Source organism: Cetorhinus maximus, chromosome 8 (assembly GCF_964194155.1).
Source record: "Cetorhinus maximus chromosome 8, sCetMax3.hap1.1, whole genome shotgun sequence".
NCBI lineage: Eukaryota > Metazoa > Chordata > Chondrichthyes > Lamniformes > Cetorhinidae > Cetorhinus > Cetorhinus maximus.
In genome coordinates this window covers 73,817,490-73,827,881 of record NC_135886.1, presented here as the reverse complement: position 1 = coordinate 73,827,881, position 10,392 = coordinate 73,817,490, and the positions used below count along the sequence as shown (strand labels likewise).

Sequence of the window (10,392 nt, the reverse complement as noted above, 5' to 3'; positions counted from 1 at the left end):
CTACTTGAAGAGCTGTGACTTCAAGACTAAGGATGAAGTGCAGGAATGTGGGATAAGGCTGGGTACCTCGTCATCAACCAGCAGGGGCACGATGGCCCAAATGGCCTCCTTCGTAGTAAATGTTCTGTGATTCAATGATTTTTGGATTTGGAGCCAACATTTCAATTCACTTTCACACACTGGTTCCTTCTATGAAACAGATCTCAAGACTGTTTCGCTGAACTTTGGTTTGAACTTGCCTTGAAATGTTCAACATTGCCCATAACTTCCCACCACCAAACCGGCAGCACACCCTAATTATTTAATCAGAACAAATTTTACCACAAAAATCCTGAATACAAGAAACAAAATTTGAAACTGCAAAATCAGTAGGAATCTTGGGGTTAAAATTTTTTAAAAAGACTTGCATTTGCTTTTCATAACCAGTTGATATCTCAAAGTGCCCTACAGCAAATGAAGTACTTTTAAAGTGTAATCAGCATTGCAATGTAGGTAATACAGCAGCCAGGATGTGCGCAGCACAGCAAACTCCCACTAACAGAAATGTGATAATGATCAGATAATCTGTTTTTGTGATGTTGATTAGTATTGGCCACTACACCAGAGATAACTCCCCTCCTCTTCTTCGAAATAGTGCCATGGGATCTTTGACACCCACCCGAGCCTTGGTTTAAATTCTCAATCAAAAGACGGCACCTTTAATAGTACAGCACTCCTGCAGTAATGCACTTGTATGTCAGCTTTGATTATTTTTGTGTGGCTCAAACCCTGAAGTGGGACTTTTACAGTGAACCTTTTGACTCAGGGGTGAGAGGGCTACCAACTGAGCCAGAGCTGATACAAATTCCCAAATTCTACACGTTTCCAAGGATTCCCATGTTCCAAAATGAGTCGCACTTGTCATATCAGGCCATTTACTAATGAATAGACTGAAAAGCCTATGTTCTTTTATTATTTATCATCTATTATGAGCAATGTTATTGTTCCCATACTTTCCTTGAAACAAGATAAGGCGCTGCACTAATGGGATAGGCAAAGGAAAGTTATTAAGTACATACAGGAAAAGCATTATCACTTTGATAGCAGATGAGTACAGCACTCATCTCTGGAGTATTCTGAAGCTAAACACGTCTAATATTACCACTCAACTGAAACCGACCAGTTCCGTTTCAGTACACGCAGATGTTAATTTGCAGGGGGAGCGGTCCCGCCCCAGCGATGCTCCCATTGGTGATTATTGCTCCTTTGCCATCAATCGCGAACTGACCAACTGTCAGTCTCAGGATAAACCCAGGAACCGGGTGTCAATCAGCACTGATGAAATGCTGAAGAGTCAGCGTGGTAGCAAAGCAGCGCTAAGCAATTTAGATTCCTAAAAGAGTTTGGTCAGTGACTAGAACCTACCTTAAAAAAAGACACAGAGGTAAGCAGCACTTGTCTATTTTATTTTTCTTATCGGTGGTTCGATCCCACAGTTATGCTGTTCATCCAAATAATCTAAAATTATAACAATGATCAATTACCTTTATTATATTTTAATTTTCAAATTAGTTTCGTTCCGTTTTTTAAGCATGTTAGGTATACATTAGCCACCATGCTCAATTTAGGAAATACATTTAGCTGAGATTATGACACAAAAACATTCTACACAACATTGAGGGTTTTTCTCTCAGAATAACAGGTGTTAAAAGTTACTCCTGTTTTAAAGGCGGAGGGTGCGTTAATTAATTTTCCTAGGACGTGAGTCACGCTTTTACATCTTCCGCCACTTTTAATAACAAACACTTGCTTAAAAAGTCTTTTTTCTTTGTTTTCTTGGAAATATTTCAATTATGTTTTTTTCCGTCAGCTCCCCTTCAAAGAGCATCCATTGCTGGGAATAATTAATTCTATAAAAGTATTTTAAAATTAATTTTTAAGCGCCTGGTCGATATAAAGATAATTCCAATTGGATTGCAATCTTCAGTAGAGCACATAGATGGTTGTATTACTGAAAAGACGTTACAGCCATGTGCTAACTGTTAAAAGCTCGAGTTGATAAGCCATTAAGGAGGCAGCAATGAATGAAGGATTAATATATTGTGGTTGGGGGCGGGGGGTGGGGGGGAGAGGAGATTATTTTGGGAATATAAATGAGGAGTTCCGAAGAAATACTCTGTCACTATTTGTGATACAATGGTAAAACATCGTTTCTGAATATACTTAGCGTCACATCAGGCAACCAGTGTCGCCGTTGCTCCAATATTTTTCCACTTGCTCATTCTTATCATTTTATTGTCTATTTGCCAATGTTGATAAAAAGTTAGTTTTAAGTACATGTATGTCTTTAAATGTCCAAATCTCTAACTTCAAAGCTTTCAAAGTTTAAATATGGAATGATGGTTAGTCATGTTGTTATGAAGAGGAATGCGAAGGATATGATTTTAAAAATGAAAGTTTGTAAATTACAGTTATGCATTGATTATTTTATCTAAGGCACACGCCCATTTACAGTGCGATAATGTGCTGATGTCACAGATAATTTCTAGGTTTAAAATGAACACACTGGCTATATAGAAAAGAGTTAACAGCATGGTGAAAGCTGACCGCAGGATCCATGCTATTTGCACAATGCATCGTTCCAACAAGAAACATGAATGTTGAAATATTGCAATGCCGATTAGGTCATGGAGGGTGATGCAGACACAAACCCAAATACAGAGCCTCAAAGGTGTGTTTGGGCTACTGAGAGTGGGGCTCTTCAGGCTCACTACTGCCCTGATTAATGAGCAACTGTAGTCACACTTGTGTGAAACTCTCCATTCCCCAATGACGTGTTAAGGTATGGAAATATTCATGGTCATACATTATCTCAAAGCCTATAGTATCTGAGGAAATGCTAACACTACGGATGATTGGTTAATGGAAAAAATGCTATTTAGTTTGTCATCTGTAACATAACTCATGAGAAATTTTCTGAAACAAGTTTTAAACTTTGAAAAAAACAAATTAGACTGTTCTTAGTGACATTGTCTTTGGTTAGCAGTTGCTCAATATTAGGCTGCAGTGGAATGATATGCACAATTGTTATTAAAACGAAATGTGGTAAGAATTCTTCTGGTGATATTGCAACATATAACACCCAATGTGTTTATGAAGATTTTTCCTGTTTGATATCTCTATTTAAAAAGTAAAGTTTTTTTTTATTCATTCATGGCGTCACTGGCTAATCATCCCTAATTGCTCCTGAGATGTTGGTGGCGAGCTGCCTTTTTGAACTTCTGCTATCCATGTGGTGTAGGTACACCCACAGTGCTGTTAGGGAGGGAGTTCCAGGATTTTTGACCCAGCGATGGTGAAGGAACGGTGATATACTTCCAAGTCAGGAATGTGTGTGGGTTGGAAGGGAACTTGCAAGTGGTGGTGTTTCCATGTGTCTGCTGCCCTTATCCTTCTAGATGGTAGAAAGGTGCTGTTGAAGGAGCCTTGGTGAGTTGCTGCAGTGCATCTTGTAGATGGTACACACTACTGCTAATGTGCATTGCTGTTGGAGGGAGTGAATGTTGGAGGTGGTGGATGGGGTACCAATCAAGTGAGCTGCTTTGTCCTGGATGGTTTCGAGCTTCTTGAGCTTTGTTGAAGCTAGGCAAATGCAGAACATTCTATCACGCTCCTGACCTGTGCCTTGTAGATGATGGACAGGCTTTGGGGAGTTGGGAGGCGAGTAACTCTCCACCGAATTCCCAGCCTCGACCTGCTGCTGTAGAAACAGCACTTTTATAGCTTGTCCAGTTCAGTTTCTGGTCAATGGTAACCCCAGGATGTTGATAATGGGGGATTCAGTGATTGTAATGCTACTGAATGTCAAGGGGAGATGGTTAGATTCTCTTGCTGGCGATGGTCATTGCCTGGCACTTGTGTGGTGTGAATGGTATTTGCCACTTGTCAGCACAAGCCTGAATATTGTGCAGGTCTTACAAGAAAGGACCTGATTCATGGAAATGACCGGGCCAAGTAGATCAAGTATCAATGGGGGAACATTTAGGAGACAGTGATTATTGTATCATAAGGCTTAGGATGATGCTAGTAACGGACAATGTGCAATCCAGAGTAAGAATAATTAACTGGGGGAGAGCCAACTTCAATGGGGCAAGAACAGAGCTGGCCAGGTAAATTGGAACCAAAGTTGTTGGGAAAAACTGTAGCTGAACAATGGGCCACCTTCAAAAAAAGAGAAATGGTTCGGGCACAGTCAAGGTATATTTCCTCAAAACAGAAAGGTAGGGCAAACAAATCCAGAGCTCTCTGGATGAAAAGGTGGAGTAGGGTCGATAAGGGACCAAAAAGGGGATTTACACATGGAGACAGAGGGCATGGCTGAGGAGTTGAATGAATACCTTGCATCCATCTTTACCAAGGAAGCAAGTGCTACCTTGGCCACGGTGACAGAGGAGAAAACTCTGTCACACTAGAAGGGTTCAAAATTGATAAGGAGGAAGTATGTGATAAACTGTGGGTACTTAAAGTTGACAGGGCACTGCGATGCATCCAAGGATTTTGAAGGAAGTGAGAGTAGAAATTACAGGGGCACTAGCCATAATCTTTCAGCCTTCTGGGCTCGGGAGGTGCCAGAGGACTGGAGAATTGCAAACAATATGCCCTTGTTCATAAAAGGTTATAAGGATAAGCCTAGCAATTACAGACCAGTCAGTTTAACTTCAGTGGTGGGGAAGCTTCTAGAAACAATTATTCAGGATAGAATTAGGAATTGCATGGAAAAATGTGGGTTAATTAGGAAGAGCCAGCATGGATTTCTAAAGAGGAAATTGTGTTTAACTAACTTGTTGAAGTTTTTTGAAGAGGTAACAGAGAAGGCTGATGAGGGTAATGCTGTTGATGTGGTGTACATGGACTTTGAAAAAGCAATTTGATACAGTGCCACACAACAGACCTGTGAGAAAAGTTTTATTCCATGAGCTATAAGGGATAGTACCAACGTGGATACAAAATTGGCTGAGTAATAAGAAACAGAGGGTAATGGTCAATGGATATTTTTTGGGCTGGAGGAAGGTTTGTAATGGAGTTCCCCAGGGGTCAGTATTGGGACCCTTGCTTTTCCTGATCTATATTAATGATCTAAATTTTGACGTGCAGGGGACAATTTCAAAGTTTGTGGATGATACGCATCTTGGAAGCATTGTGAACTGTGAGGAGGACAGAATGAACTTCAAAAGGACATAGTGGAGTGGGCAGATAAGTGGTAGATGAAGTTCAATGCAGAGAAGTGTGAAGTGATGCATTTTGGTAGGAAGAACATGGACAGACAGTATAAAATAAGAGGTACAATTCTTAAGGGGTGCAGGAGCAGAGGGACTTGACTGCATATGCGCATTGATCATTGAAGGTGGCAGGACCGGTGGAGAGAGCAGTTAATAAAGCATACAGTATCTTGGGCTTTATTAATAGGGGCATAGAGTACAAGAGCAGGGAGGTTATGCTGAGCTTATATAAGACATTAGTTAGACCTTGGCTGGAGTGTTGTGTTCAGTTCTGGGCACCACAATATAGGAAGGATGTGAACACATTGGAGAGAGGGCAGAAAAGGCATACAACAATTGTTCCAGGGATGAGAAACTTCGATTGTGAAGATAGATTAGAGAGGTTGGGTCTGTTCCCCTTGGAGAGGGGAAGGCTAAGAGGAGATTTGATTGAGGTGTTCAAAATCATGAGGGGGCTGGATAGACTGGATAGGGAGAAACTGTACCTGTTCGTAAAGGGATTGAGAACGAGAGGGCACAGATTTGAAGTGATTTTCAAAAGAAGTAACGTGATATGAGAAAAATCTTTTTCACACAGCGAGTGGTTCGACTCTGGAATGCACTGCCTGGAAGTGTGGTGGAGGCAGGTTCAATCAAGGCATTCAAGAGGGCATTAGATGATTATTTGAATAGAAACAATGCGCAAGGATACAGGGAAAAGGCATGAGAATGGCACTAAGTCATAATGCTCATTCGGAAAGCTGGTGCAGACACGATGGGCTGAATAGCCGCCTCCTGCACCGTAACAGTTCCGTGATGCTGCATATGGACATGGACTGCTTCAGCATCTGAGGAGTCACGAATGGTGCTGAACATTGTGCAATCATCAGCGAACATCCCCACTTCTGACCTTATGATGGAAGGAAGGTCATTGATGAATCATTGATGGTTGGGCCTAGGACACCCTGAGGAAAGTCTGGGTTCAGAGTGTCATTCAAAATGTCACTGAGGTAATACGCAGGACTATATTTAGAATGTCGCTACACAACACCAGAAGGCATTCTACCCTCCTTCATAGATAGAGATTATGTCCTGTGATATTAGTAACTATCATATTAGACACTGCTTTAATGAAGACCATTAATGAGTTAGTATGATTATTAAGATTGTAGGCAAAGGATTAAAACATGAATCTTCTTGCTACTAATATCTCATCATATAGGTGTTGTATAGTATAGTTTCAACTCCTACAGGTAAGATATATTCTGTGAGCAGACTGATATTCCAGGACCACTAATATGATGGCTAACCCAGAAGGATAAAACAGTAAAAACTGGGAAATAGAGTACTGGTCCCAACTGTTTTTTTCCCTTCTGGGAAGGTTTAAGTATGTAATTACCTCCAGGTTCTCTAGAGTAGCAGAAAACACATGAGAACATTCATTGTGACCATCAATGGACAATTGAAGCTGATTTGTTATGTAAGTACTGAGCTACACCAATTAATCTCACTCTGGAAATGTAGTTTTTAACTAAGCATTCATACCCTCATACTCAATCATTCAGACCAAGCCATAAGAATAGTCAGTAGAAAATAAGACACCCATTCAGTTCTTGATCAGGCAGCCTGGTAAATGAGGAACCAAAAGTCATGACGTGTAATTTGCAGCATGGCAAATTGCGTTTCAATTCATGATTCCACTCTGTCTTATCCCTAACTGCCCAGTCTTTGATGGCAAGCCTAATAAATGAAAATTGTTGCAAAGCCTGGTAGTCTTTGCTGCCTGGTTACCCCTGCCCCCAAAAATCTTACACATGCCAAACTACGAATGCAGCTAATAACACTAACTAAAAATGAACTAACATTTGAATAAAATAAATTGTTACTCATGTATAGATATATCAAAATTACACTGAACTAAAAATATTAACAGAACATAGTGATGCACAGCAGTACAAAACAAAATAACTAATTAATATGGACAGCATTTACTCCCATGTTTTTTTTTGCTGTTTGGGCAAGACCCATTCCCAGCACATTAAAGGTTTGAGAATTTACAACGTAAGAGGCCTCTTATTCTGAGACTCTGTCCTCTAGTTCTAGACTCCCCAGCTGGGGGAACCATCCTTCCTGCATCTACCTTGACGAGCCTTGTAAGGATTTTGTATGTTTCAATGAGATCGCCTCTCATTCTTCTAAGAGAATACAGGCCCAGTCTCCTCAATCTCTCCGCATAGGACAATCCCACCACCTCAGGAATCAGTCTGGTGAATTTTTGTTGCATTCCTCTATGGCAAGTATATCCTTCCTTATAGGTAAGGAGTCTAAAACTGTACGCAATACTCCAGGTGCAGTCTCACCAAGGATCTATACAATTACAGCAAGACATCTTTACTCCTGTATTGCAATCTTCTTGCAAAAAAGGTCAGCTCACCATTTGCCTTCCTAATTGCTTGCTGTACCTGCACGTTAGTTTTCAGTGACACATGAACAAGGACACCCAGGTCCCTTTTGGTCATCTCTCATCACTTAAGAAATAACTGTGTTCTTGCCCACTCACTTAGCCTGTCTAAATCCCATTGCAGCCTCTTTGCATCCTCCCCATAATTGACATTCCCACGTGGTTTTGTGTCATCAGCAAACTTGGAATTATTGATTGGTCACCACATCCAAATTGTTGATATAGATTGTGAATAGCTGGGTCCAAGCATTGATCCTTGTGCTACCCCACTTTTGACCCATTTATTCCTACTCTCTGTTTTCTGTCCATTAACCAATTTTTAATCCATGCCAGTATTTTACCCCCAGTCCTATGAGCTCTAATTTTGCATACTAAACTCTTGTGTGGGACCTTTATCAAAAACTTTCTGAAAATCCAAGTACACCACATCACAGGTTCCTCCTTATCTATTCTGCTAGTTACACCCTCAAACATGATTTCTCTTTCATAAATCCTTGTTGACACTGCTCAATCCTACCATTATTTTCTAAGTGTTCAGTTATCACATCCTTTATCATAGATTTGAGCATTTTCCCTACTTCTGATGTCAGGCTAGCAGGTCTGAAGTTCCACGTTATCTCTCTCCATCCTTTCTTAAATAGTGGGGTTTCATTTGCTATTTTCCAATCTGTAGGAACCATTCGCAGATGTATAGAATTTTGGAAGATGACCACCAATGTATATATTATCTCTCCAGCCACATTCTGGGGTGAAGATCAAGTCCAGGAGATATATCAACTTTCAGTCCCATTAATTTCTCTCCTTTTTTACTAATACTAATTTATTTCATTTCGTCACCCTTGCTAGTCTCTTGGTTGTCTAATATTCCTGGGAAGTTTTTTGTATCTTCCTCTGTGAAGACAGATGCAAAGTATTCATTTAGTTTCTCTGTCATTTCCTTATTCCCCATTATAAATCCTCCTGTTTCTGCCTGTAATGTGCCCACATTTGTCTTTGCTAATCTTTTCCTTTTTATATACCTATAGAGGCTTTCAGAGTCCGTTTTTATTTTTCTCGCTAGTTTTCTCTCATATTCTATTTTCTTCAGTTTCTTGGTCCTAATTTGCTGAATTATAGAAAGCTCCCAATCCTCAGGCTTGCAACTTTATAAGTCTCTTCCTTTAAAATACCTTCTCTGCTAGCCATGGTTGGATCACGTTTCCTACCCCCACCTCCTTTTCTTTTTTGCTTATCCTTCTTAAATGTTGAAAACCTGTGTACATTCAGTTCCCCACATTGGTCACTCTGCACTGATGTCTCTGTAATAGATCTTAGATCATACCCATATACTACTATTTGTGCTGTCAATTCATCTACCCTGTTGTGAATAGCTCATGCATTCAGCTAGAGTGCTGTTAATTTTGCCTTTTTAACATTTTTCTGTATTTTGAGCCTATTTGATGCTGGCCTTTGGTTCCACTGCCTTTCAATTTCACTTACTACTTTTCTTCATACCATTACCAGCTTAGTTTCTCCAATCTCTCAGGTTCTCATTCCCCTGCCAAGCTAATTTAAACCCTCCCCAACAGCACTGGCAAATCTTCAGGCGAGGATATTGATCCCATTCCTGCTAAAATGTAACTTGCCTGCCTTGTACAGGTCCCACCTGGCCCATAACCAGTTGCAGTGCCTCAGATATCTAAAGCACCCCCCTTCCTGCATCATCTCTCCAGCCACATGTTTGTTTGCTTTATCTTCCTATTCTTTATTCACTGGCATGTGGTACTGGGCGTAATCATGACCTTACTGCGTTTGATGTCCTGCTTTTTAATCTATTTCCTAGCTCTCTCAAACCTGCTTTCAAGACCTCATGCCTCTTTCTAACTATGTTGTTGGTACCAGCGTGGACCACAACATCTGGCTGCTCACCCTCCCTCAGAGATGTCCTGCAGCCACTTGATGACATCCTTGACCCTGGCACCAAGGAGGCAACATACTATCCTGAAGTCATGCCTAAGGCCACAGTAAAGCTTGTCTGTTCCCTTAACTATTGAATCACCATACCACAATGCACTTCCACTCCTCTTCCTCCCCTCTTGTGCAACTGAACCAACTGTGGTGCCATGGATTTTGCTCTGGCTGCAGTCCTCTGAGGAACAATTGCCCTCACCAGTATCCAGATTGGAAAACCAGTTAGTGAGAGTGATGCACTACCTGCCTGATCTTCCTAGAGTGTCTGGTGGTCACCCATTCCTCTCTGCCTGTTCTTTCTTAACCTGTGGTGTGACCACCTCCCTAAATATGCTATCTATGTAGTTCTCAGGCTCACGGATGCGCCAGAGTGACTTCAGCCATTGCTCAAGTTCCAAAACCCAGTGCTCAAGTTTCTGCATCTAGTGACACTTTCTGCACTGTAGTCGTCTAGGTCACAGGAAGCATCCATGACTTTCCACATGTTACAGGATGGGCATTCCATGCAGCTGAGATGCCCTAGCATGCCTTAACTTAACTTTACAGACTATTTATTATAAACCTGGAGATTGGAAACGTAGACCCTATTGTTCCTAATAAGCTTTACCAATGCTAGTAAACCTTTTTAAAACTGATAAAACCTTACAATTACTACTAAATTACCTGAGTTTTAGAACATAACTGAGAAAAATACTCGCCAACTGTTTCCCTGTGATATCACACTCTGAAGTTTTATCAGAACGC

At 40.8% G+C, this 10,392-nt stretch overlaps 1 protein-coding gene across 1 annotated transcript in view; it reads left to right on the top strand.

Annotated features, from left to right (window-relative positions):
• The first annotated feature begins 1,261 nt into the window (after positions 1-1,261).
• The window catches only part of LOC144683724 (uncharacterized), a 52,960-nt gene continuing 43,829 nt past the window's right edge, over positions 1,262-10,392 (top strand). The window contains exon 1 of the mRNA XM_078547050.1: positions 1,262-1,423. The gene's annotated coding sequence lies outside the window, so the exon portion shown is untranslated. The remainder of the gene's footprint in view (positions 1,424-10,392) is intronic.